The following is a 24111-nucleotide window of genomic DNA, read 5'->3' on the forward strand; positions in this document are numbered from 1 at the left end:
TACCGTCTTAATATAATGAAGACTAAGAAAGATTTCAATATTTGGAAAGTTTAAACCCCCATAATGACAGGCCTTGTATAAATGCTCTCTTTTTAATTTTTCCATTTTGCTCCCCCAAAAAAAGGTAAAAATCAGTTTCTCTACTCTTTTTATCTTTTTATATGGGGACGGGAAGACCCCAGAGATATAAAGGAGAATCGGCAGCACCACGGCCTTAATAATCAAAACTTTACCATTCAATGTCAGATCACGCATTCTCCAGAAATTCAGTTTCCTCTCAATCCGCAATCCACATTCTTCCCAACTCTCCGTACCTCTCAGATCATCATTAAACAACACACCCAGCACTTTGATTGGACCATCCACACTTATCACTCCGTCCATCTTAACACTACTATCACCAAAACACTTAAAACAACATTTATTCCAGTTGACTTTAAAAGCAGACGCGCCACAGAAGAAATCCAACAACAGCTTTACTCTAGTCATAGACGCAATACTCTCACTCACTATCACTACATCATCCATATAGCCAAGCACCTTCAGATTCTTACCGCCACTACCAGGTATTAACATCCCTCTTATCAGTTTCTCACGCCTGATCATACATAACAAAGGCTCAATCACACTGACAAATAAAACAGGGGACATAGGACACCCCTGACGGACACCTGACTTGATCTGTACTTTCCCACTCAAACATCCATTCACTAAGAATTCACTTGTCACACCACCATACAGACATCTCACACCATCCAAGAACTTCTTAGGAAAACCCATACTATTCAAGACCTCAAACATAAAAACATGCGACACCCTATCAAACGCTTTCTCAAAATCAAGAGCCAACAACATGCACTTCTGCTTTCTAGTCTTACAGTCACCAATAACATCCCTCAACAACAACAAGTTATCACTGATGCTCCTTCCAGGCACAGCACACACTTGATCATCCTTTACAACCTTCCCAAGCACTTCACGCATACGATTAGCTAATAGTTTACTGAAAACCTTATAATCAGAATTCAGAAGCGTAATAGGCCTCCAATTCCCCAATTTACTCTTTTCCCCCTTCTTATGGATAAGTACCACTACCCCTTCTTTCATAGAGTCACACAGCATACCAGTTTCCCACATATACTTACATATCTCCGTCAGATCCGTGCCCATACACTCCCATGCTTTCACATATAGTTCAATTGGCAAGCCATCCTTTCCAGGAGTTTTATTCTTTTGTGCACTAAACACAACCTTTCTCACTTCATCCAGAACCACCTCATCACACAAATCCTCACCCTCATCTTTGCCTAGTCTACACTCCATGCTAGCCAACACTTCAGTCATTAGACCAGAATCAATCCACTTCTCTCCATACAGTCTGCTGTAAAAGGCTTTCACCTCGTCAATCACACTTTCACCAGTCACAGGAACATCATTCTCATCCACAATCACATCCATATCTACTTTCTTCCCATTCATTTTTTTAAAGAAATATCTGGTACATTTCTCATTCTTATCCAAATGTTCAACTTTCGTCCTATAGATAATTTCCTTACCCTTTTTCTCAATCAGACATTTCAACTCATTTTTTGCCTCCACCAACGAATCACGTACATCAATCCCAGACCTACTACACTTTTGTAACCAATCAATCCGAGTATTCACATCTTTAAATTTATTACGATACATGGTAGCTTTTTTGTAGCCCCATTTCCTGAAAAAAGTTTTAATCTCCCCTTTAACCCAATCCCACCACTCTAACACACTTGCAAACCTGTTTTTGTAGTACCCCCATCTTCGGTACTCTTCTTTAAACTCTTTCATCACTTTTGCATCCTCTAGCAATCTCACATTTAACTTCCATACAGCACCCCTCTTTACAGGTCCACCATCCCCTCTGAACACACCCTTCAAACATTCGTGGTCCGAAAAAGGAACCGCACACTGTTCAAACCTTACACACTCAATATTTTTCGAAAAAAACATACGGTCAATCCGTGATTCTATACCTCCTCTGTCCGCCTTGTACGTAGGTGGTGGTGGATTGCCCAGCTTTACAACAGCTGCATCTGAGAAAGAAAAATCAGAAATGATATGTAACAGCTTTTTCCCGGTTACATCCATATTACTTTCCGTCGTACAATTAAAATCCCCAACAAAAATAGTAGGCATTTTTCCTGGCAAAAATAAACCAACTTTCTCTAACAGAGCTAAACGATCTTCTTTTCTCGTAGGACAATATACATTAACAATCCTAACCCGCCACCCTCTATAGTTAATAATTGCAATGATACATCTCCCCACCTCCACTACTGTATAACTATCAAAAGAAAAGTCCTTGTTACCCAACAGAATCCCCACACCATCATTTTTATTTACAGACGAACCAGACCAAATGTGTTGTCCATGAGGCCAATCTTGATCTGTAGGAGCATCAAACAGTCCGCACTCCTGCAAACAAAAGATATCTGCACCTATTTTAGAAACATATTTGAGGATAGTAGCTCTTCTTCCTCTGGATTTAATTTGTCTCACATTCAAGGATAGGACATTACATGTAGTTTTGGGAGCCATGTTCTTACTAGTTTAACCAGGTAACCGTAAGCTGGCCATCTTCGCCTCAACCTTCTCCTTCTGGAGGCTGGCAGGGAGACACAAAGCAGTGAGTGTCTGCAACCTCCCCAAAAAAATCATCAACTCCAGGGGAAAAGCTAATGTCAGGGTAGACCCGATCACTCAAAGGGCTTGCACTTGCAGTACTGACAGTGCTCCACCCCTTGTCTGCAAGCTTTAATTTCTTAGCAGCCATAAACTCCCCCTCCTCCGATGACCTGACTGCAGCTGAAGCAGAAAAATGCCCCTGCCCAGCTGGACTATCATCTTTGCTCACCAGAGACTTTGTTGTACCCCATGACAGCGCAGGGGACTTGCTCAAATCCTCCTCGATTTCCCCCTCGCCACAGGCAGCAGAGTGACAAGGGAGATCAGCTTTCAGCTCGGAGACCTCCATTCCTTGATCAGGTGGACATGGAGAGACTGCAGGAGCTTTATCCAAATCCTGAGCAGTAGTAACAGGGAGAAGAACAGGGTCATTAGCAGAAACAGCAACAGGATGACTAGCAGCTGGTGCAGCCTTAACAGGAGCTACAGGGGCCGCTGCGACCACCTGAGCGTATAGCCTGGTATTAGTGCGGTTCCTGCAGTCCCGATAGGCATGCCCAACTTCTCCACAAGCATTACAAACAATGGGGTTGCTGCAATCCCTAGCCATGTGCCCCACCTGGTTACATTTCCTACAGGTTGCTTCATAAGGACACTTATCCTGAGTGTGACCAAAAACATTACATTTCCGGCAAAAATAAGGGGCATCTGGATAGAACAGGTAACCAGAATCTTTCCCAATATGAAAAGTAGAGGGAGGGTGGCGGAAACCCCCAGGGCCCTGAGGGTCCACCCCAAAACGCACAAAATATTTATGCTTGCCTGTCCAGAGTCCCTCCTTGTTGGTAATTTTGTGTGAGTACTGAACATAGCTGCAATGCTTCATCAGGAAGTCTGTGATTTCTGCCACATTAACAAAAGGGTTGTGCATAAACACCACTAAAGGAACATCGCCCTTAGAATAAAGCAGGGTAAAGTCAAGTCCACTCAGCAAAGAGTTAGTAGTATTCATTAACAAGGACCGATAAAGATTCTGGCAAGCGCCAATATGGGAAAGGACAAGCACATACTGTTCACTTCGTCTGAACTCCTGAAGACAAACGATCTCATTCTTCTTCACATCCAGGATGTCATATAGAACTTTGTTCACCAAGTATTCCAGATGGAAATGCTGCAACTTTTCCTCTGCGACATCAATACGGAAACCAAAACGGACCCGGGTATCCCCGGTCCCAGCAAAACGGACGGTGTTGCCCATCTTCAAAACACCTCCTGGATCACCAAGGGTTAACAGCCTCGCTCACTACCCCCAATAGCAGCATGTAGCCATTTAAGCTACAAGGCCAAGGGTAGCAATTGAGGACCTCCTGCTAAGACACACGATCCTAGCCAAAAGGCGTCGCCTTCTCGTTTCCTGCTCACTACCCCCAATAGCAGCATGTAGCCATTTAAGCTACAAGGCCAAGGGTAGCAATTGGGAACCTTCTGGCAAGACACTTGATCTTAGCCAAAAGGCCGAGAAGCGATAACCAGAATTGGTTTGGGCCTCGAGTGGCACCCTGGCCTATGCCGGACACATCTTAGGGAGAGAGAGTGAGGGGAGACAAACCCACGCCTACAGAAGACATTTTGTCACCCAAGCCAACCCTTGAAAAGGCTGCTTTGCAGAGCAAAAACAAGAAGAATGGTGCGTTTTGCAGCCGCCGCCCACTGCAATGAATCTGAATAACTCCTCCTTTTGGGCACAAGCAACTCCCCTCCCCCTTGCAGTCTTTCCAATTCATGATACAAAAAGGACAGACAGGACAGGACAGGTCGCCTGACTTCCCGTCACTGCCACCCTTTGCCATCCTTACCCGTAGAAAGCCCTTTCATTATCCCCAAACCCTAATCTTTTCCCTTTCCTTCCCAGCCCCCAAACCCTGCCCTCTGTACCCTTCTCACCACCCGCATCCCTTCTCCTGTCATCCCCCTACCACCCGGAAAAAAAACGGCTTGCCCCCTCCTGCCACTAGCCCACCCTCCCACCCAAAGAACAAGTTGTGCTGTGCAGCTTGTTTTCTAGGCAGCAGCGCTATTGTGATGTCAGCGGGGGCATTGTGACAAGCCGCCAGTGTTCCGTCTCTTCATGTTGTGCACAGTTCAAACGGAAAATACATCAACAGGCAGACTACAGAAAAGCTTACTAACAAAGGTTAGAGGGGGGCTTTCTCAGAGGGCTTTTTACAGTTTGTCTATTCCCAATTAGCCGTTTAAGTATACTTAATGAAAGTAGTAATTCTTTCATAGGCCGCCCTTTCTTAGTATTTGACGTTCCTTATATTGCGGTATCAGGCTTCGCAGCAGGTTGCAAATCATTCATCACCCATGACTGTCCCCAATTGTGCTCAGAAGCTAAATGTCTATCATGACCTCTCTTTTAGAATGTCCAAGAGCAAGCAAACTCTTCCTCCAGGAGGGGGAGCCAACAGACCACTGAAGCCATCATCATTGCTCAAAGAAAACACCAAAAACCAATGCATGATAGGAATAAACAGGTAACTTTATTTGGAGTGGAAGCGGAGAGATCGCACCAGATGCCAATTCTAGATCTTCTCACACCTGTGGTCACTGCAGCAGCAGGTGAATCCACTTTGTCCAAAAGGGATCTATTCCATTCAATTGCAAATGATCTAGATAAGACGGAGAACAAGATACTGCACGGGACATAGCAGAGTTGGTCAAGTTGAGTGGTGATGAGTTTGCTATTTGGATGAATAAAGCAAGTGAAAAGTGTGAAAGATAAACAGCAAAAGGAGGAAGTGTGAAAAGTGAATGGGCCAAATTGAGGTGCCTATGAAGTTGTATGCTTTCTTCCAATTCATTAATCGGGCTAATATGAATCAGGTGAATCGAGTTCTGCTTTTGGAAACTGGGTTAAGAAGGGGTGCACCGGTCCTGGAGGTACTGCAATACCAGGTCAATGCGTGGAGTGGACAGAGCAAGCTCTTTTTCCATCTCCCTGTTCTAAAAATCCATTTAATATATGGTCCCCAGATAGGGGACGTATCAGATATTAAACTGATAAGAACAGATTTTTTTTTTTCTTTTTTTTTTTTTTTTTTGAAGGATGAGTTTGAAAATAAAAAAGTGACCGCCTCTCGTTGCCCAGGTAACTGTCCGTCACAAGAGGGCTATGACATCCTACGATGCACACTCCCCCAAGGCCAGCAGTTGTGCAATACCCTGGCACCTTCCAGCACCAACCAAGGTAGTACCCTTCCAAACTACACTTGATCTTAGCCAAAAGGCCGAGAAGCGATAACCAGAATTGGTTTGGGCCTCGAGTGGCACCCTGGCCTATGCCGGACACATCTTAGGGAGAGAGAGTGAGGGGAGACAAACCCACGCCTACAGAAGACATTTTGTCACCCAAGCCAACCCTTGAAAAGGCTGCTTTGCAGAGCAAAAACAAGAAGAATGGTGCGTTTTGCAGCCGCCGCCCACTGCAATGAATCTGAATAACTCCTCCTTTTGGGCACAAGCAACTCCCCTCCCCCTTGCAGTCTTTCCAATTCATGATACAAAAAGGACAGACAGGACAGGACAGGTCGCCTGACTTCCCGTCACTGCCACCCTTTGCCATCCTTACCCGTAGAAAGCCCTTTCATCATCCCCAAACCCTAATCTTTTCCCTTTCCTTCCCAGCCCCCAAACCCTGCCCTCTGTACCCTTCTCACCACCCGCATCCCTTCTCCTGTCATCCCCCTACCACCCGGAAAAAAAACGGCTTGCCCCCTCCTGCCACTAGCCCACCCTCCCACCCAAAGAACAAGTTGTGCTGTGCAGCTTGTTTTCTAGGCAGCAGCGCTATTGTGATGTCAGCGGGGGCATTGTGACAAGCCGCCAGTGTTCCGTCTCTTCATGTTGTGCACAGTTCAAACGGAAAATACATCAACAGGCAGACTACAGAAAAGCTTACTAACAAAGGTTAGAGGGGGGCTTTCTCAGAGGGCTTTATACAGTTTGTCTATTCCCAATTAGCCGTTTAAGTATACTTAATGAAAGTAGTAATTCTTTCATAGGCCGCCCTTTCTTAGTATTTGACGTTCCTTATATTGCGGTATCAGGCTTCGCAGCAGGTTGCAAATCATTCATCACCCATGACTGTCCCCAATTGTGCTCAGAAGCTAAATGTCTATCATGACCTCTCTTTTAGAATGTCCAAGAGCAAGCAAACTCTTCCTCCAGGAGGGGGAGCCAACAGACCACTGAAGCCATCATCATTGCTCAAAGAAAACACCAAAAACCAATGCATGATAGGAATAAACAGGTAACTTTATTTGGAGTGGAAGCGGAGAGATCGCACCAGATGCCAATTCTAGATCTTCTCACACCTGTGGTCACTGCAGCAGCAGCATCAGCTGAATCCACTTTGTCCAAAAGGGATCTATTCCATTCAATTGCAAATGATCTAGATAAGACGGAGAACAAGATACTGCACGGGACATAGCAGAGTTGGTCAAGTTGAGTGGTGATGAGTTTGCTATTTGGATGAATAAAGCAAGTGAAAAGTGTGAAAGATAAAAAGCAAAAGGAGGAAGTGTGAAAAGTGAATGGGCCAAATTGAGGTGCCTATGAAGTTGTATGCTTTCTTCCAATTCATTAATCGGGCTAATATGAATCAGGTGAATCGAGTTCTGCTTTTGGAAACTGGGTTAAGAAGGGGTGCACCGGTCCTGGAGGTACTGCAATACCAGGTCAATGCGTGGAGTGGACAGAGCAAGCTCTTTTTCCATCTCCCTGTTCTAAAAATCCATTTAATATATGGTCCCCAGATAGGGGACGTATCAGATATTAAACTGATAAGAACAGATTTTTGATTTAATGAAGCTTTCCAAAGCACCACAAAAAATGCATGACCGAAGTCACACCAAAAACAGTGCAAAGGCTAGGATTCGTGTGGACCCCACCGTGAGGAGAGGGTCCCCAAAAATCAACCCCGTCCCTCCGAGCCAGAAGGCCACAGCAAGGGTCAGGGATCTTCGGTGCTCCCCCAAGCCGAAGCCTGGTTGAGCCTTGTCGTTGCTCCCAGCGTCCACCCAGGCATCTTACCCAAGTGGAGTAGAGAGCTACTAGTTGTTGGTTTCGCAGCCGAAACTGCCCGGACCGTCAACCGGTGTTGGTTTCTCAGCCCAAGGCTAACCGGACCTCCAACCGGGTGTTGGTTTCTCAGCCGAAGCTGACCCAGACCTCCAACCGGGTGTTGATTTCTCAGCCGAAGCTGACCCAGACCTCCAACCGGGTGTTAGTTTCTCAGCCCAAAGCTGACCAGACCTCCGACCGGGATTATAAAAATTTCCCTTCCTAGCCAGAAGGCCGGGATAGGGTAATATGCTCAAAAAGTATGAAAAGGCAAGGTACGGTGTGCTACAGAGCCCAAGGCTTGCCGGGGTCCCAAGCCAGCAAGCTCAGACTCACTCCAGGGTCGTCAGTCCTGGGGCACTTTGTACCATAGCCCCCCACCCTTACTCAGTCTAATAGCCTCAATCCTGGTAGGGCCATGTTTTCCTCTAGATGAATATACTATCTACCCAGAGTACTAGCAAGCGCAACCTTCCAGTGTGCATTGTATCATTGTACTAAGGTGGCCTGGAGCTTAAACCACCTCTTCGAACAACACTACACTTGATCTTAGCCAAAAGGCCGAGAAGCGATAACCAGAATTGGTTTGCGCCTCGAGTGGCACCCTGGCCTATGCCGGACACATCTTAGGGAGAGAGAGTGAGGGGAGACAAACCCACGCCTACAGAAGACATTTTGTCACCCAAGCCAACCCTTGAAAAGGCTGCTTTGCAGAGCAAAAACAAGAAGAATGGTGCGTTTTGCAGCCGCCGCCCACTGCAATGAATCTGAATAACTCCTCCTTTTGGGCACAAGCAACTCCCCTCCCCCTTGCAGTCTTTCCAATTCATGATACAAAAAGGACAGACAGGACAGGACAGGTCGCCTGACTTCCCGTCACTGCCACCCTTTGCCATCCTTACCCGTAGAAAGCCCTTTCATCATCCCCAAACCCTAATCTTTTCCCTTTCCTTCCCAGCCCCCAAACCCTGCCCTCTGTACCCTTCTCACCACCCGCATCCCTTCTCCTGTCATCCCCCTACCACCCGGAAAAAAAACGGCTTGCCCCCTCCTGCCACTAGCCCACCCTCCCACCCAAAGAACAAGTTGTGCTGTGCAGCTTGTTTTCTAGGCAGCAGCGCTATTGTGATGTCAGCGGGGGCATTGTGACAAGCCGCCAGTGTTCCGTCTCTTCATGTTGTGCACAGTTCAAACGGAAAATACATCAACAGGCAGACTACAGAAAAGCTTACTAACAAAGGTTAGAGGGGGGCTTTCTCAGAGGGCTTTTTACAGTTTGTCTATTCCCAATTAGCCGTTTAAGTATACTTAATGAAAGTAGTAATTCTTTCATAGGCCGCCCTTTCTTAGTATTTGACGTTCCTTATATTGCGGTATCAGGCTTCGCAGCAGGTTGCAAACATTCATCACCCATGACTGTCCCCAATTGTGCTCAGAAGCTAAATGTCTATCATGACCTCTCTTTTAGAATGTCCAAGAGCAAGCAAACTCTTCCTCCAGGAGGGGGAGCCAACAGACCACTGAAGCCATCATCATTGCTCAAAGAAAACACCAAAAACCAATGCATGATAGGAATAAACAGGTAACTTTATTTGGAGTGGAAGCGGAGAGATCGCACCAGATGCCAATTCTAGATCTTCTCACACCTGTGGTCACTGCAGCAGCAGCATCAGCTGAATCCACTTTGTCCAAAAGGGATCTATTCCATTCAATTGCAAATGATCTAGATAAGACGGAGAACAAGATACTGCACGGGACATAGCAGAGTTGGTCAAGTTGAGTGGTGATGAGTTTGCTATTTGGATGAATAAAGCAAGTGAAAAGTGTGAAAGATAAACAGCAAAAGGAGGAAGTGTGAAAAGTGAATGGGCCAAATTGAGGTGCCTATGAAGTTGTATGCTTTCTTCCAATTCATTAATCGGGCTAATATGAATCAGGTGAATCGAGTTCTGCTTTTGGAAACTGGGTTAAGAAGGGGTGCACCGGTCCTGGAGGTACTGCAATACCAGGTCAATGCGTGGAGTGGACAGAGCAAGCTCTTTTTCCATCTCCCTGTTCTAAAAATCCATTTAATATATGGTCCCCAGATAGGGGACGTATCAGATATTAAACTGATAAGAACAGATTTGATTTAATGAAGCTTTCCAAAGCACCGCAAAAATGCATGACCGAAGTCACACCAAAAACAGTGCAAAGGCTAGGATTCGTGTGGACCCCTCCGTGAGAAGAGGATCCCCAAAAATCAACCCCGTCCCTCCGAGCCAGAAGGCCACAGCGAGGGTCAGGGATCTTCGGTGCTCCCCCAAGCCGAAGCCTGGTTGAGCCTTGTTGTTGCTCCCAGCGTCCACCGAGGCATCTTACCCAAGTGGAGTAGGGAGCTACTAGTCGTTGGTTTCGCAGCTGAGACTGCCCGGACCGTCAACCGGTGTTGGTTTCTCAGCCCAAGGCTGACCGGACCTCCAACCGGGTGTTGGTTTCTCAGCCCAAGGCTGACCGGACCTCCAACCGGGTGTTGGTTTCTCAGCCCAAGGCTAACCGGACCTCCAACCGGGTGTTGGTTTCTCAGCCAAAGCTGACCCGGACCTCCAACCGGGTGTTGGTTTCTCAGCCCAAAGCTGACCGGACCTCCGACCGGGATTATAAAAATTTCCCTTCTTAGCCAGAAGGCCGGGATAGGGCAATATGCTTGGAAAGTATGAATAGGCAAGGCGCGGCATGCGACAGAGTCTGAGGCTTACCAGGGTCCCAACCTAGCAAGTTCAGACTCCCTCCAGGGTGTCCATTCCTGGGGCACATTGCACCATAACCCCCACACTTACTCAGTCTAATAGCCTCGATCCTGGTAGGGCCATGGTTTCCTCTAGATGGATATACTATCCTCCCAAAGTACTAACAAGCGCAACCTTCCAGTGTGCATTGCATCATTGTACTAAGGTGGCCGGAGCCTTAAACCACCTTTTCGAAAGATACTACACTTGATCTTAGCCAAAAGGCCGAGAAGCGATAACCAGAATTGGTTTGGGCCTCGAGTGGCACCCTGGCCTATGCCGGACACATCTTAGGGAGAGAGAGTGAGGGGAGACAAACCCACGCCTACAGAAGACATTTTGTCACCCAAGCCAACCCTTGAAAAGGCTGCTTTGCAGAGCATAAACAAGAAGAATGGTGCGTTTTGCAGCCGCCGCCCACTGCAATGAATCTGAATAACTCCTCCTTTTGGGCACAAGCAACTCCCCTCCCCCTTGCAGTCTTTCCAATTCATGATACAAAAAGGACAGACAGGACAGGACAGGTCGCCTGACTTCCCGTCACTGCCACCCTTTGCCATCCTTACCCGTAGAAAGCCCTTTCATCATCCCCAAACCCTAATCTTTTCCCTTTCCTTCCCAGCCCCCAAACCCTGCCCTCTGTACCCTTCTCACCACCCGCATCCCTTCTCCTGTCATCCCCCTACCACCCGGAAAAAAAACGGCTTGCCCCCTCCTGCCACTAGCCCACCCTCCCACCCAAAGAACAAGTTGTGCTGTGCAGCTTGTTTTCTAGGCAGCAGCGCTATTGTGATGTCAGCGGGGGCATTGTGACAAGCCGCCAGTGTTCCGTCTCTTCATGTTGTGCACAGTTCAAACGGAAAATACATCAACAGGCAGACTACAGAAAAGCTTACTAACAAAGGTTAGAGGGGGGCTTTCTCAGAGGGCTTTTTACAGTTTGTCTATTCCCAATTAGCCGTTTAAGTATACTTAATGAAAGTAGTAATTCTTTCATAGGCCGCCCTTTCTTAGTATTTGACGTTCCTTATATTGCGGTATCAGGCTTCGCAGCAGGTTGCAAATCATTCATCACCCATGACTGTCCCCAATTGTGCTCAGAAGCTAAATGTCTATCATGACCTCTCTTTTAGAATGTCCAAGAGCAAGCAAACTCTTCCTCCAGGAGGGGGAGCCAACAGACCACTGAAGCCATCATCATTGCTCAAAGAAAACACCAAAAACCAATGCATGATAGGAATAAACAGGTAACTTTATTTGGAGTGGAAGCGGAGAGATCGCACCAGATGCCAATTCTAGATCTTCTCACACCTGTGGTCACTGCAGCAGCAGCATCAGCTGAATCCACTTTGTCCAAAAGGGATCTATTCCATTCAATTGCAAATGATCTGAATAAGACGTAGAACAAGATACTGCACGGGACATAGCAGAGTTGGTCAAGTTGAGTGGTGATGAGTTTGCTATTTGGATGAATAAAGCAAGTGAAAAGTGTGAAAGATAAACAGCAAAAGGAGGAAGTGTGAAAAGTGAATGGGCCAAATTGAGGTGCCTATGAAGTTGTATGCTTTCTTCCAATTCATTAATCGGGCTAATATGAATCAGGTGAATCGAGTTCTGCTTTTGGAAACTGGGTTAAGAAGGGGTGCACCGGTCCTGGAGGTACTGCAATACCAGGTCAATGCGTGGAGTGGACAGAGCAAGCTCTTTTTCCATCTCCCTGTTCTAAAAATCCATTTAATATATGGTCCCCAGATAGGGGACGTATCAGATATTAAACTGATAAGAACAGATGAGATTTCACCTGCAATTTTCAGAATCAAGGTAGCCCCGAAGGCCAGCAGGCCACCACACAAAAGCGCAGTGCCTGGATGATCGCCTCCCGAGCCCAGGAACCACCAGCCACAAGGGGACGTAAGCACCAAAAGGCGCAACAATCCCCGAGGCCGGCGGTCGTGCAAGCCCGGGCCCCTCCCAGCCAAGACCAAGGCAAACCCAATGAAGGGACTACACTTGATCTTAGCCAAAAGGCAGAGAAGCGATAACCAGAATTGGTTTGGGCCTCGAGTGGCACCCTGGCCTATGCCGGACACATCTTAGGGAGAGAGAGTGAGGGGAGACAAACCCACGCCTACAGAAGACATTTTGTCACCCAAGCCAACCCTTGAAAAGGCTGCTTTGCAGAGCAAAAACAAGAAGAATGGTGCGTTTTGCAGCCGCCGCCCACTGCAATGAATCTGAATAACTCCTCCTTTTGGGCACAAGCAACTCCCCTCCCCCTTGCAGTCTTTCCAATTCATGATACAAAAAGGACAGACAGGACAGGACAGGTCGCCTGACTTCCCGTCACTGCCACCCTTTGCCATCCTTACCCGTAGAAAGCCCTTTCATCATCCCCAAACCCTAATCTTTTCCCTTTCCTTCCCAGCCCCCAAACCCTGCCCTCTGTACCCTTCTCACCACCCGCATCCCTTCTCCTGTCATCCCCCTACCACCCGGAAAAAAAACGGCTGGCCCCCTCCTGCCACTAGCCCACCCTCCCACCCAAAGAACAAGTTGTGCTGTGCAGCTTGTTTTCTAGGCAGCAGCGCTATTGTGATGTCAGCGGGGGCATTGTGACAAGCCGCCAGTGTTCCGTCTCTTCATGTTGTGCACAGTTCAAACGGAAAATACATCAACAGGCAGACTACAGAAAAGCTTACTTACAAAGGTTAGAGGGGGGCTTTCTCAGAGGGCTTTTTACAGTTTGTCTATTCCCAATTAGCTGTTTAAGTATACTTAATGAAAGTAGTAATTCTTTCATAGGCCGCCCTTTCTTAGTATTTGACGTTCCTTATATTGCGGTATCAGGCTTCGCAGCAGGTTGCAAATCATTCATCACCCATGACTGTCCCCAATTGTTCTCAGAAGCTAAATGTCTATCATGACCTCTCTTTTAGAATGTCCAAGAGCAAGCAAACTCTTCCTCCAGGAGGGGGAGCCAACAGACCACTGAAGCCATCATCATTGCTCAAAGAAAACACCAAAAACCAATGCATGATAGGAATAAACAGGTAACTTTATTTGGAGTGGAAGCGGAGAGATCGCACCAGATGCCAATTCTAGATCTTCTCACACCTGTGGTCACTGCAGCAGCAGCATCAGCTGAATCCACTTTGTCCAAAAGGGATCTATTCCATTCAATTGCAAATGATCTAGATAAGACGGAGAACAAGATACTGCACGGGACATAGCAGAGTTGGTCAAGTTGAGTGGTGATGAGTTTGCTATTTGGATGAATAAAGCAAGTGAAAAGTGTGAAAGATAAACAGCAAAAGGAGGAAGTGTGAAAAGTGAATGGGCCAAATTGATGTGCCTATGAAGTTGTATGCTTTCTTCCAATTCATTAATCGGGCTAATATGAATCAGGTGAATCGAGTTCTGCTTTTGGAAACTGGGTTAAGAAGGGGTGCACCGGTCCTGGAGGTACTGCAATACCAGGTCAATGCGTGGAGTGGACAGAGCAAGCTCTTTTTCCATCTCCCTGTTCTAAAAATCCATTTAATATATGGTCCCCAGATAGGGGACGTATCAGATATTAAACTGATAAGAACAGATTTTTTTTTTTTTTTTTGAAGGATGAGTTTGAAAATAATAAAGTGACCGCCTCTCGTTGCCCAGGTAACCGTCCGTCACAAGAGGGCTATGACATCCTACGATGCACACTCCCCCAAGGCCAGCAGTTGTGCAATACCCTGGCACCTTACAGCACCAACCAAGGTAGTACCCTCCCAAACTACACTTGATCTTAGCCAAAAGGCCAAGAAGCGATAACCAGAATTGGTTTGGGCCTCGAGTGGCACCCTGGCCTATGCCGGACACATCTTAGGGAGAGAGAGTGAGGGGAGACAAACCCACGCCTACAGAAGACATTTTGTCACCCAAGCCAACCCTTGAAAAGGCTGCTTTGCAGAGCAAAAACAAGAAGATTGGTGCGTTTTGCAGCCGCCGCCCACTGCAATGAATCTGAATAACTCCTCCTTTTGGGCACAAGCAACTCCCCTCCCCCTTGCAGTCTTTCCAATTCATGATACAAAAAGGACAGACAGGACAGGACAGGTCGCCTGACTTCCCGTCACTGCCACCCTTTGCCATCCTTACCCGTAGAAAGCCCTTTCATCATCCCCAAACCCTAATCTTTTCCCTTTCCTTCCCAGCCCCCAAACCCTGCCCTCTGTACCCTTCTCACCACCCGCATCCCTTCTCCTGTCATCCCCCTACCACCCGGAAAAAAAACGGCTTGCCCCCTCCTGCCACTAGCCCACCCTCCCACCCAAAGAACAAGTTGTGCTGTGCAGCTTGTTTTCTAGGCAGCAGCGCTATTGTGATGTCAGCGGGGGCATTGTGACAAGCCGCCAGTGTTCCGTCTCTTCATGTTGTGCACAGTTCAAACGGAAAATACATCAACAGGCAGACTACAGAAAAGCTTACTAACAAAGGTTAGAGGGGGGCTTTCTCAGAGGGCTTTTTACAGTTTATCTATTCCCAATTAGCCGTTTAAGTATACTTAATGAAAGTAGTAATTCTTTCATAGGCCGCCCTTTCTTAGTATTTGACGTTCCTTATATTGCGGTATCAGGCTTCGCAGCAGGTTGCAAATCATTCATCACCCATGACTGTCCCCAATTGTGCTCAGAAGCTAAATGTCTATCATGACCTCTCTTTTAGAATGTCCAAGAGCAAGCAAACTCTTCCTCCAGGAGGGGGAGCCAACAGACCACTGAAGCCATCATCATTGCTCAAAGAAAACACCAAAAACCAATGCATGATAGGAATAAACAGGTAACTTTATTTGGAGTGGAAGCGGAGAGATCGCACCAGATGCCAATTCTAGATCTTCTCACACCTGTGGTCACTGCAGCAGCAGCATCAGCTGAATCCACTTTGTCCAAAAGGGATCTATTCCATTCAATTGCAAATGATCTAGATAAGACGGAGAACAAGATACTGCACGGGACATAGCAGAGTTGGTCAAGTTGAGTGGTGATGAGTTTGCTATTTGGATGAATAAAGCAAGTGAAAAGTGTGAAAGATAAACAGCAAAAGGAGGAAGTGTGAAAAGTGAATGGGCCAAATTGAGGTGCCTATGAAGTTGTATGCTTTCTTCCAATTCATTAATCGGGCTAATATGAATCAGGTGAATCGAGTTCTGCTTTTGGAAACTGGGTTAAGAAGGGGTGCACCGGTCCTGGAGGTACTGCAATACCAGGTCAATGCGTGGAGTGGACAGAGCAAGCTCTTTTTCCATCTCCCTGTTCTAAAAATCCATTTAATATATGGTCCCCAGATAGGGGACGTATCAGATATTAAACTGATAAGAACAGATTTTTTTTTTTTTTATAACCATTCAGGTTAGTTAAAAACAACAATATCAAGTTTACAACTTTGCTGTTTATCCAAACTCATCACAATGGTTATATTCTTTTTTTTTAATTCTCCAAAAAGTATTGCAGTACATATCCAAAGAAAGTATCACAAAAAAACCGAAAATACTGAAAAACAGAGAATTTACCTCTTATTGATACTTCACCAAATAATGCCACTTTAAAACCTTCCATATGCCTTCAGCGTCCAATCCACCACCACCTCTACTCTTATCCCATTGGTAAATAACATAAAGTCTGGAAAGAATTAATCTTACACAGTCGTTAATAGGAACCACCTTCCTTTTAAAAAGTCCCAAATTTCTGACATCCCATAAGCTTTCCATCACACAAGCCATGATAAGCCACAAAATCCTCTCTTTAACACTCCCACATGCGCCAATGCCAAACATAGCCACCCTCCAATTAATATGGTTCACACCAGCCAGCCCCTTACACAGGCCTCCTACACATTTCCACACACTATAGGCGTAATCACAGTCCCACATGACATGTCTCACGGTCTCACGGGCACCACATCCCTCCCGTGGGCACACATCCGTTCTAATCAGGTCCCTTCTCTTCTGCACTTCTCTCACAGGTAAGATATCATGCAATGCCAACCACACAACATCCCTCTGCTTATTAGACATACCCGGTGTACTCAGTTTCTTCCATGCATCTGACACATCATTCCCTCTCAAATCATTAATATTACATTCTACCTCATTCGCTCTCATCCTTTTCATCACTCTCTTCGCTGCTCTGAACTCACTCATAGGTACAGCCAGCAAATCATTTTTTCTAATAAACCTCTCAATTATGTCGTACCAGACTGGACACTTGAACGACACAGGCACACGCGCATCCCTTTGTACCCAACACAAGCCATACAGCATCCAGCCCGCCATATACCTCACCATGTAGGCCCCTTTATTGTTCTTTCCCATTAGGATTACTACCGTCTTAATATAATGAAGACTAAGAAAGATTTCAATATTTGGAAAGTTTAAACCCCCATAATGACAGGCCTTGTATAAATGCTCCCTTTTTAATTTTTCCATTTTGCTCCCCCAAAAAAAGGTAAAAATCAGTTTCTCTACTCTTTTTATCTTTTTATATGGGGATGGGAAGACCCCAGAGATATAAAGGAGAATCGGCAGCACGGCCTTAATAATCAAAACTTTACCATTCAATGTCAGATCACGCATTCTCCAGAAATTCAGTTTCCTCTCAATCCGCAATCCACATTCTTCCCAACTCTCCGTACCTCTCAGATCATCATTAAACAACACACCCAGCACTTTGATTGGACCATCCACACTTGTCACTCCGTCCATCTTAACACTACTATCACCAAAACACTTAAAACAACATTTATTCCAGTTGACTTTAAAGGCAGACGCGCCACAGAAGAAATCCAACAACAGCTTTACTCTAGTCATAGACGCAATACTCTCACTCACTATCACTACATCATCCATATAGCCAAGCACCTTCACATTCTTACCGCCACTACCAGGTATTAACATCCCTCTTATCAGTTTCTCACGCCTGATGATACATAACAAAGGCTCAATCACACTGACAAATAAAACAGGGGACATTGGACACCCCTGACGGACACCTGACTTGATCTGTACTTTCCCACTCAAACATCCATTCACTAAGAATTCACTTGTCACACCACCATACAGACATCTCACACCATCCAAGAACTTCTTAGGAAAACCCATACTATTCAAGACCTCAAACATAAAAACATGCGACACCCTATCAAACGCTTTCTCAAAATCAAGAGCCAACAACATGCACTTCTGCTTTCTAGTCTTACAGTCACCAATAACATCCCTCAACAACAACAAGTTATCACTGATGCTCCTTCCAGGCACAGCACACACTTGATCATCCTTTACAACCTTCCCAAGCACTTCACGCATACGATTAGCTAATAGTTTACTGAAAACCTTATAATCAGAATTCAGAAGCGTAATAGGCCTCCAATTCCCCAATTTACTCTTTTCCCCCTTCTTATGGATAAGTACCACTACCCCTTCTTTCATAGAGTCACACAGCATACCAGTTTCCCACATATACTTACATATCTCCGTCAGATCCGTGCCCATACACTCCCATGCTTTCACATATAGTTCAATTGGCAAGCCATCCTTTCCAGGAGTTTTATTCTTTTGTGCACTAAACACAACCTTTCTCACTTCATCCAGAACCACCTCATCACACAAATCCTCACACTCATCTTTGCCTAGTCTACACTCCATGCTAGCCAACACTTCAGTCATTAGACCAGAATCAATCCACTTCTCTCCATACAGTCTGCTGTAAAAGGCTTTCACCTCGTCAATCACACTTTCACCAGTCACAGGAACATCATTCTCATCCACAATCACATCCATATCTACTTTCTTCCCATTCATTTTTTTAAAGAAATATCTGGTACATTTCTCATTCTTATCCAAATGTTCAACTTTCGTCCTATAGATAATTTCCTTACCCTTTTTCTCAATCAGACATTTCAACTCATTTTTTGCCTCCACCAACGAATCACTTACATCAATCCCAGACCTACTACACTTTTGTAACCAATCAATCCGAGTATTCACATCTTTAAATTTATTACGATACATGGTAGCTTTTTTGTAGCCCCATTTCCTGAAAAAAGTTTTAATCTCCCCTTTAACCCAATCCCACCACTCTAACACACTTGCAAACCTGTTTTTGTAGTACCCCCATCTTCGGTACTCTTCTTTAAACTCTTTCATCACTTTTGCATCCTCTAGCAATCTCACATTTAACTTCCATACAGCACCCCTCTTTACAGGTCCACCATCCCCTCTGAACACACCCTTCAAACATTCGTGGTCCGAAAAAGGAACCGCACACTGTTCAAACCTTACACACTCAATATTTTTAGAAAAAAACATACGGTCAATCCGTGATTCTATACCTCCTCTGTCCGCCTTGTACGTAGGTGGTGGTGGATTGCCCAGCTTTACAACAGCGGCATCTGAGAAAGAAAAATCAGAAATGATATGTAACAGCTTTTTCCCGGTTACATCCATATTACCTTCCGTCGTACAATTAAAATCCCCAACAAAAATAGTAGGCATTTTTCCTGGCAAAAATAAACCAACTTTCTCTAACAGAGCTAAACGATCTTCTTTTCTCGTAGGACAATATACATTAACAATCCTAACCCGCCACCCTCTATAGTTAATAATTGCAATGATACATCTCCCCACCTCCACTACTGTATAACTATCAAAAGAAAAGTCCTTGTTACCCAACAGAATCCCCACACCATCATTTTTATTTACAGACGAACCAGACCAAATGTGTTGTCCATGAGGCCAATCTTGATCCGTAGGAGCATCAAACAGTCCGCACTCCTGCAAACAAAAGATATCTGCACCTATTTTAGAAACATATTTGAGGATAGTAGCTCTTCTTCCTCTGGATTTAATTTGTCTCACATTCAAGGATAGGACATTACATGTAGTTTTGGGAGCCATGTTCTTACTAGTTTAACCAGGTAACCGTAAGCTGGCCATCTTCGCCTCAACCTTCTCCTTCTGGAGGCTGGCAGGGAGACACAAAGCAGTGAGTGTCTGCAACCTCCCCAAAAAAATCATCAACTCCAGGTGAAAAGCTAATGTCAGGGTAGACCCGATCACTCAAAGGGCTTGCACTTGCAGTACTGACAGTGCTCCACCCCTTGTCTGCAAGCTTTAATTTCTTAGCAGCCATAAACTCCCCCTCCTCCGATGACCTGACTGCAGCTGAAGCAGAAAAATCCCCCTGCCCAGCTGGACTACCATCTATGCTCACCAGAGACTTTGTTGTACCCCATGACAGCGCAGGGGACTTGCTCAAATCCTCCTCGATTTCCCCCTCGCCACAGGCAGCAGAGTGACAAGGGAGATCAGCTTCCAGCTCGGAGACCTCCATTCCTTGATCAGGTGGACATGGAGAGACTGCAGGAGCTTTATCCAAATCCTGAGCAGTAGTAACAGGGAGAAGAACAGGGTCATTAGCAGAAACAGCAACAGGGTGACTAGCAGCTGGAGCAGCCTTAACAGGAGCTACAGGTGCCGCTGCGACCACCTGAGCGTATAGCCTGGTCTTAGTGCGGTTCCTGCAGTCCCGATAGGCATGCCCGACTTCTCCACAAGCATTGCAAACAATGGGGTTGCTGCAATGCCTAGCCATGTGCCCCACCTGGTTACATTTCCTACAGGTTGCTTCATAAGGACACTTATCCTGAGTGTGACCAAAAACATTACATTTCCGGCAAACATAAGGGGCATCTGGATAGAACAGGTAACCAGAATCTTTCCCAATATGAAAAGTAGAGGGAGGGTGGCGGAAACCCCCAGGGCCCTGAGGGTCCACCCCAAAACGCACAAAATATTTATGCTTGCCTGTCCAGAGTCCCTCCTTGTTGGTAATTTTGTGTGAGTAATGAACATAGCTGCAATGCTTCATCAGGAAGTCTGTGATTTCTGCCACATTAACAAAAGGGTTGTGCATAAACACCACTAAAGGAACATCGCCCTTAGAATAAAGCAGGGTAAAGTCAAGTCCACTCAGCAAAGAGTTAGTAGTATTCATTAACAAGGACCGATAAAGATTCTGGCAAGCGCCAATATGGGAAAGGACAAGCACATACCGTCCACTTCGTCTGAACTCCTGAAGACAAACGATCTCATTCTTCTTCACATCCAGGATGTCATATAGAACTTTGTTCACCAAGTATTCCAGATGGAAATGCTGCAACTTTTCCTCTGCGACATCAATACGGAAACCAAAACGGACCCGGGTATCCCCGGTCCCAGCAAAACGGACGGTGGCGCCCATCTTCAAAACACCTCCTGGATCACCAAGGGTTAACAGCCTCGCTCACTACCCCCAATAGCAGCATGTAGCCATTTAAGCTACAAGGCCAAGGGTAGCAATTGAGGACCTCCTGCTAAGACACACGATCCTAGCCAAAAGGCGTCGCCTTCTCGTTTTCTGCTCACTACCCCCAATAGCAGCATGTAGCCATTTAAGCTACAAGGCCAAGGGTAGCAATTGGGAACCTTCTGGCAAGACACTTGATCTTAGCCAAAAGGCCGAGAAGCGATAACCAGAATTGGTTTGGGCCTCGAGTGGCACCCTGGCCTATGCCGGACACATCTTAGGGAGAGAGAGTGAGGGGAGACAAACCCACGCCTACAGAAGACATTTTGTCACCCAAGCCAACCCTTGAAAAGGCTGCTTTGCAGAGCAAAAACAAGAAGAATGGTGCGTTTTGCAGCCGCCGCCCACTGCAATGAATCTGAATAACTACTCCTTTTGGGCACAAGCAACTCCCCTCCCCCTTGCAGTCTTTCCAATTCATGATACAAAAAGGACAGACAGGACAGGACAGGTCGCCTGACTTCCCGTCACTGCCACCCTTTGCCATCCTTACCCGTAGAAAGCCCTTTCATCATCCCCAAACCCTAATCTTTTCCCTTTCCTTCCCAGCCCCCAAACCCTGCCCTCTGTACCCTTCTCACCACCCGCATCCCTTCTCCTGTCATCCCCCTACCACCCGGAAAAAAAACGGCTTGCCCCCTCCTGCCACTAGCCCACCCTCCCACCCAAAGAACAAGTTGTGCTGTGCAGCTTGTTTTCTAGGCAGCAGCGCTATTGTGATGTCAGCGGGGGCATTGTGACAAGCCGCCAGTGTTCCGTCTCTTCATGTTGTGCACAGTTCAAACGGAAAATACATCAACAGGCGACTACAGAAAAGCTTACTAACAAAGGTTAGAGGGGGGCTTTCTCAGAGGGCTTTTTACAGTTTTTCTATTCCCAATTAGCCGTTTAAGTGTACTTATTGAAAGTAGTAATTCTTTCATAGGCCGCCCTTTCTTAGTATTTGACGTTCCTTATATTGCGGATGCCAATTCTAGATCTTATCACACCTGTGGTCACTGCAGCAGCAGCAGGTGAATCCACTTTGTCCAAAAGGGATCTATTCCATTCAATTGCAAATGATCTAGATAAGACGGAGAACAAGATACTGCAGCAAGGGACATAGTCGAGTTGGTCAGGTTGAGTGGTGATGAGTTTGCTATTTGGATGAATAAAGAAAGTAAAAAGTGTGAACGATAAAAAACAAAAGGAGGAAGTGTGAAAAGTGAATGGGCCAAATTGAGGTGCATATGAAGACGTATGCTTTCTTCCAATTCATTAAATCGGGCTAATATGAATCAGGTGAATTGAGTTCTGCTTTTGGAAACTGGGTTAAGAAGGGGTGCACCGGTCCTGGAGGTACTGCAATACCAGGTCAATGCGTGGAGTGGACAGAGCAAGCTCTTTTTCCATCTCCCTGTTCTAAAAATCCATTTAATATATGGTCCCCAGATAGGGGACGTATCAGATATTAAACTGATAAGAACAGATGAGATTTCATCCGCAATTTTCAGAAACGGGCATCGGACACCACACAAAAGCGCAGTGCCGCAGGTGATCGCCTCCCAAGCCCAGGAACCACCAGCCACAAGGGGGACGTAAGCACCAAAAGGCGCAACAATCCCCAAGGCCGGCGGTTGTGCAAGCCCGGGCCCCTCCCAGCCAAGACCAAGGCAAACCCAATGAAGGGACTACACTTGATCTTAGCCAAAAGGCCGAGAAGCGATAACCAGAATTGGTTTGGGCCTCGAGTGGCACCCTGGCCTATGCCGGACACATCTTAGGGAGAGAGAGCGAGAGGGAGACAAACCCACGCCTACAGAAGACATTTTGTCACCCAAGCCAACCCTTGAAAAGGCTGCTTTGCAGAGCAAAAACAAGAAGAATGGTGCGTTTTGCAGTCACCGCCCACTGCAAGGAATCTGAATAACTCCTCCTTTAGGGCGCAAGCAACTCCCCTCCCCCTTGCAGTCTTTCCAATTCACGATACAAAAAGACGGACAGGACAGGTTGCCTGACTTTCCGTCACTGCCACCCTTTGCCATCCTTACCCGTAACAAGCCCTTTCATCATCCCCAAACCCTAATCTTTTCCCTTTCCTTCCCAGCCCCCAAACCCTGCCCTCTGTACCCTTCTCACCACCCGCATTTCTTCTCCTGTCATCCCCCTACCACCCGGGAAAAAAAGAACTTGCCCCCTCCTTCCACTAGCCCACCCTCCCACCCAAAGAACAACTTCTGCTGCGCAGCTTGTTTTCTAGGCAGCAGCGCTATTGTGATGTCAGCGGGGGCATTGTGACAAGCCGCCAGTGTTCCGTCTCTTCATGTTGTGCACAGTTCAAACGGAAAATACATCAACAGGCGACTACAGAAAAGCTTACTAACAAAGGTTAGAGGGGGGCTTTCTCAGAGGGCTTTTTACAGTTTTTCTATTCCCAATTAGCCGTTTAAGTGTACTTATTGAAAGTAGTAATTCTTTCATAGGCCGCCCTTTCTTAGTATTTGACGTTCCTTATATTGCGGATGCCAATTCTAGATCTTATCACACCTGTGGTCACTGCAGCAGCAGCAGGTGAATCCACTTTGTCCAAAAGGGATCTATTCCATTCAATTGCAAATGATCTAGATAAGACGGAGAACAAGATACTGCAGCAAGGGACATAGTCGAGTTGGTCAGGTTGAGTGGTGATGAGTTTGCTATTTGGATGAATAAAGAAAGTAAAAAGTGTGAACGATAAAAAACAAAAGGAGGAAGTGTAAAAAGTGAATGGGCCAAATTGAGGTGCATATGAAGACGTATGCTTTCTTCCAATTCATTAAATCGGGCTAATATGAATCAGGTGAATTGAGTTCTGCTTTTGGAAACTGGGTTAAGAAGGGGTGCACCGGTCCTGGAGGTACTGCAATACCAGGTCAATGCGTGGAGTGGACAGAGCAAGCTCTTTTTCCATCTCCCTGTTCTAAAAATCCATTTAATATATGGTCCCCAGATAGGGGACGTATCAGATATTAAACTGATAAGAACAGATTTTTTTTTTTTTTTTTTGAAGGATGAGTTTGAAAATAATAAAGTGACCGCCTCTCGTTGCCCAGGTGACTGTCCGTCACAAGAGGGCTATGACATCCTACGATGCACACTCCCCCAAAGCCAGCAGTTGTGCAATACCCTGGCACCTTTCAGCACCAACCAAGGTAGTACCC

At 46.1% G+C, this 24111-nt stretch overlaps 7 non-coding genes and 2 pseudogenes across 7 annotated transcripts; all 9 read right to left on the reverse strand.

Moving 5' to 3' along the window:
* Positions 1 to 5582: 5582 nt before the first annotated feature.
* Positions 5583 to 5795, reverse strand: LOC142292527 (U2 spliceosomal RNA; annotated as a pseudogene).
* Positions 5796 to 7363: 1568 nt separating this feature from the next.
* LOC142293154 (U2 spliceosomal RNA) lies at positions 7364 to 7556 on the reverse strand. Its single transcript, XR_012751147.1, has one exon. It is a non-coding gene; the product is annotated as a U2 spliceosomal RNA (small nuclear RNA).
* A 2201-nt stretch (positions 7557 to 9757) lies between these two features.
* Positions 9758 to 9951, reverse strand: LOC142293228 (U2 spliceosomal RNA). The gene has a single exon (XR_012751212.1). It is a non-coding gene; the product is annotated as a U2 spliceosomal RNA (small nuclear RNA).
* A 697-nt stretch (positions 9952 to 10648) lies between these two features.
* LOC142292729 (U2 spliceosomal RNA) lies at positions 10649 to 10790 on the reverse strand (annotated as a pseudogene).
* A 1400-nt stretch (positions 10791 to 12190) lies between these two features.
* Positions 12191 to 12378, reverse strand: LOC142292565 (U2 spliceosomal RNA). Its single transcript, XR_012750704.1, has one exon. It is a non-coding gene; the product is annotated as a U2 spliceosomal RNA (small nuclear RNA).
* A 1615-nt stretch (positions 12379 to 13993) lies between these two features.
* LOC142292570 (U2 spliceosomal RNA) lies at positions 13994 to 14185 on the reverse strand. Its single transcript, XR_012750709.1, has one exon. It is a non-coding gene; the product is annotated as a U2 spliceosomal RNA (small nuclear RNA).
* Positions 14186 to 15761: 1576 nt separating this feature from the next.
* LOC142293289 (U2 spliceosomal RNA) lies at positions 15762 to 15955 on the reverse strand. Its single transcript, XR_012751261.1, has one exon. It is a non-coding gene; the product is annotated as a U2 spliceosomal RNA (small nuclear RNA).
* A 6293-nt stretch (positions 15956 to 22248) lies between these two features.
* Positions 22249 to 22432, reverse strand: LOC142292506 (U2 spliceosomal RNA). Its single transcript, XR_012750660.1, has one exon. It is a non-coding gene; the product is annotated as a U2 spliceosomal RNA (small nuclear RNA).
* Positions 22433 to 23785: 1353 nt separating this feature from the next.
* LOC142292579 (U2 spliceosomal RNA) lies at positions 23786 to 23978 on the reverse strand. Its single transcript, XR_012750718.1, has one exon. It is a non-coding gene; the product is annotated as a U2 spliceosomal RNA (small nuclear RNA).
* Between the last annotated feature and the right edge of the window lie 133 nt (positions 23979 to 24111).

Source organism: Anomaloglossus baeobatrachus, chromosome 2 (assembly GCF_048569485.1).
Source record: "Anomaloglossus baeobatrachus isolate aAnoBae1 chromosome 2, aAnoBae1.hap1, whole genome shotgun sequence".
Taxonomy (NCBI): domain Eukaryota; kingdom Metazoa; phylum Chordata; class Amphibia; order Anura; family Aromobatidae; genus Anomaloglossus; species Anomaloglossus baeobatrachus.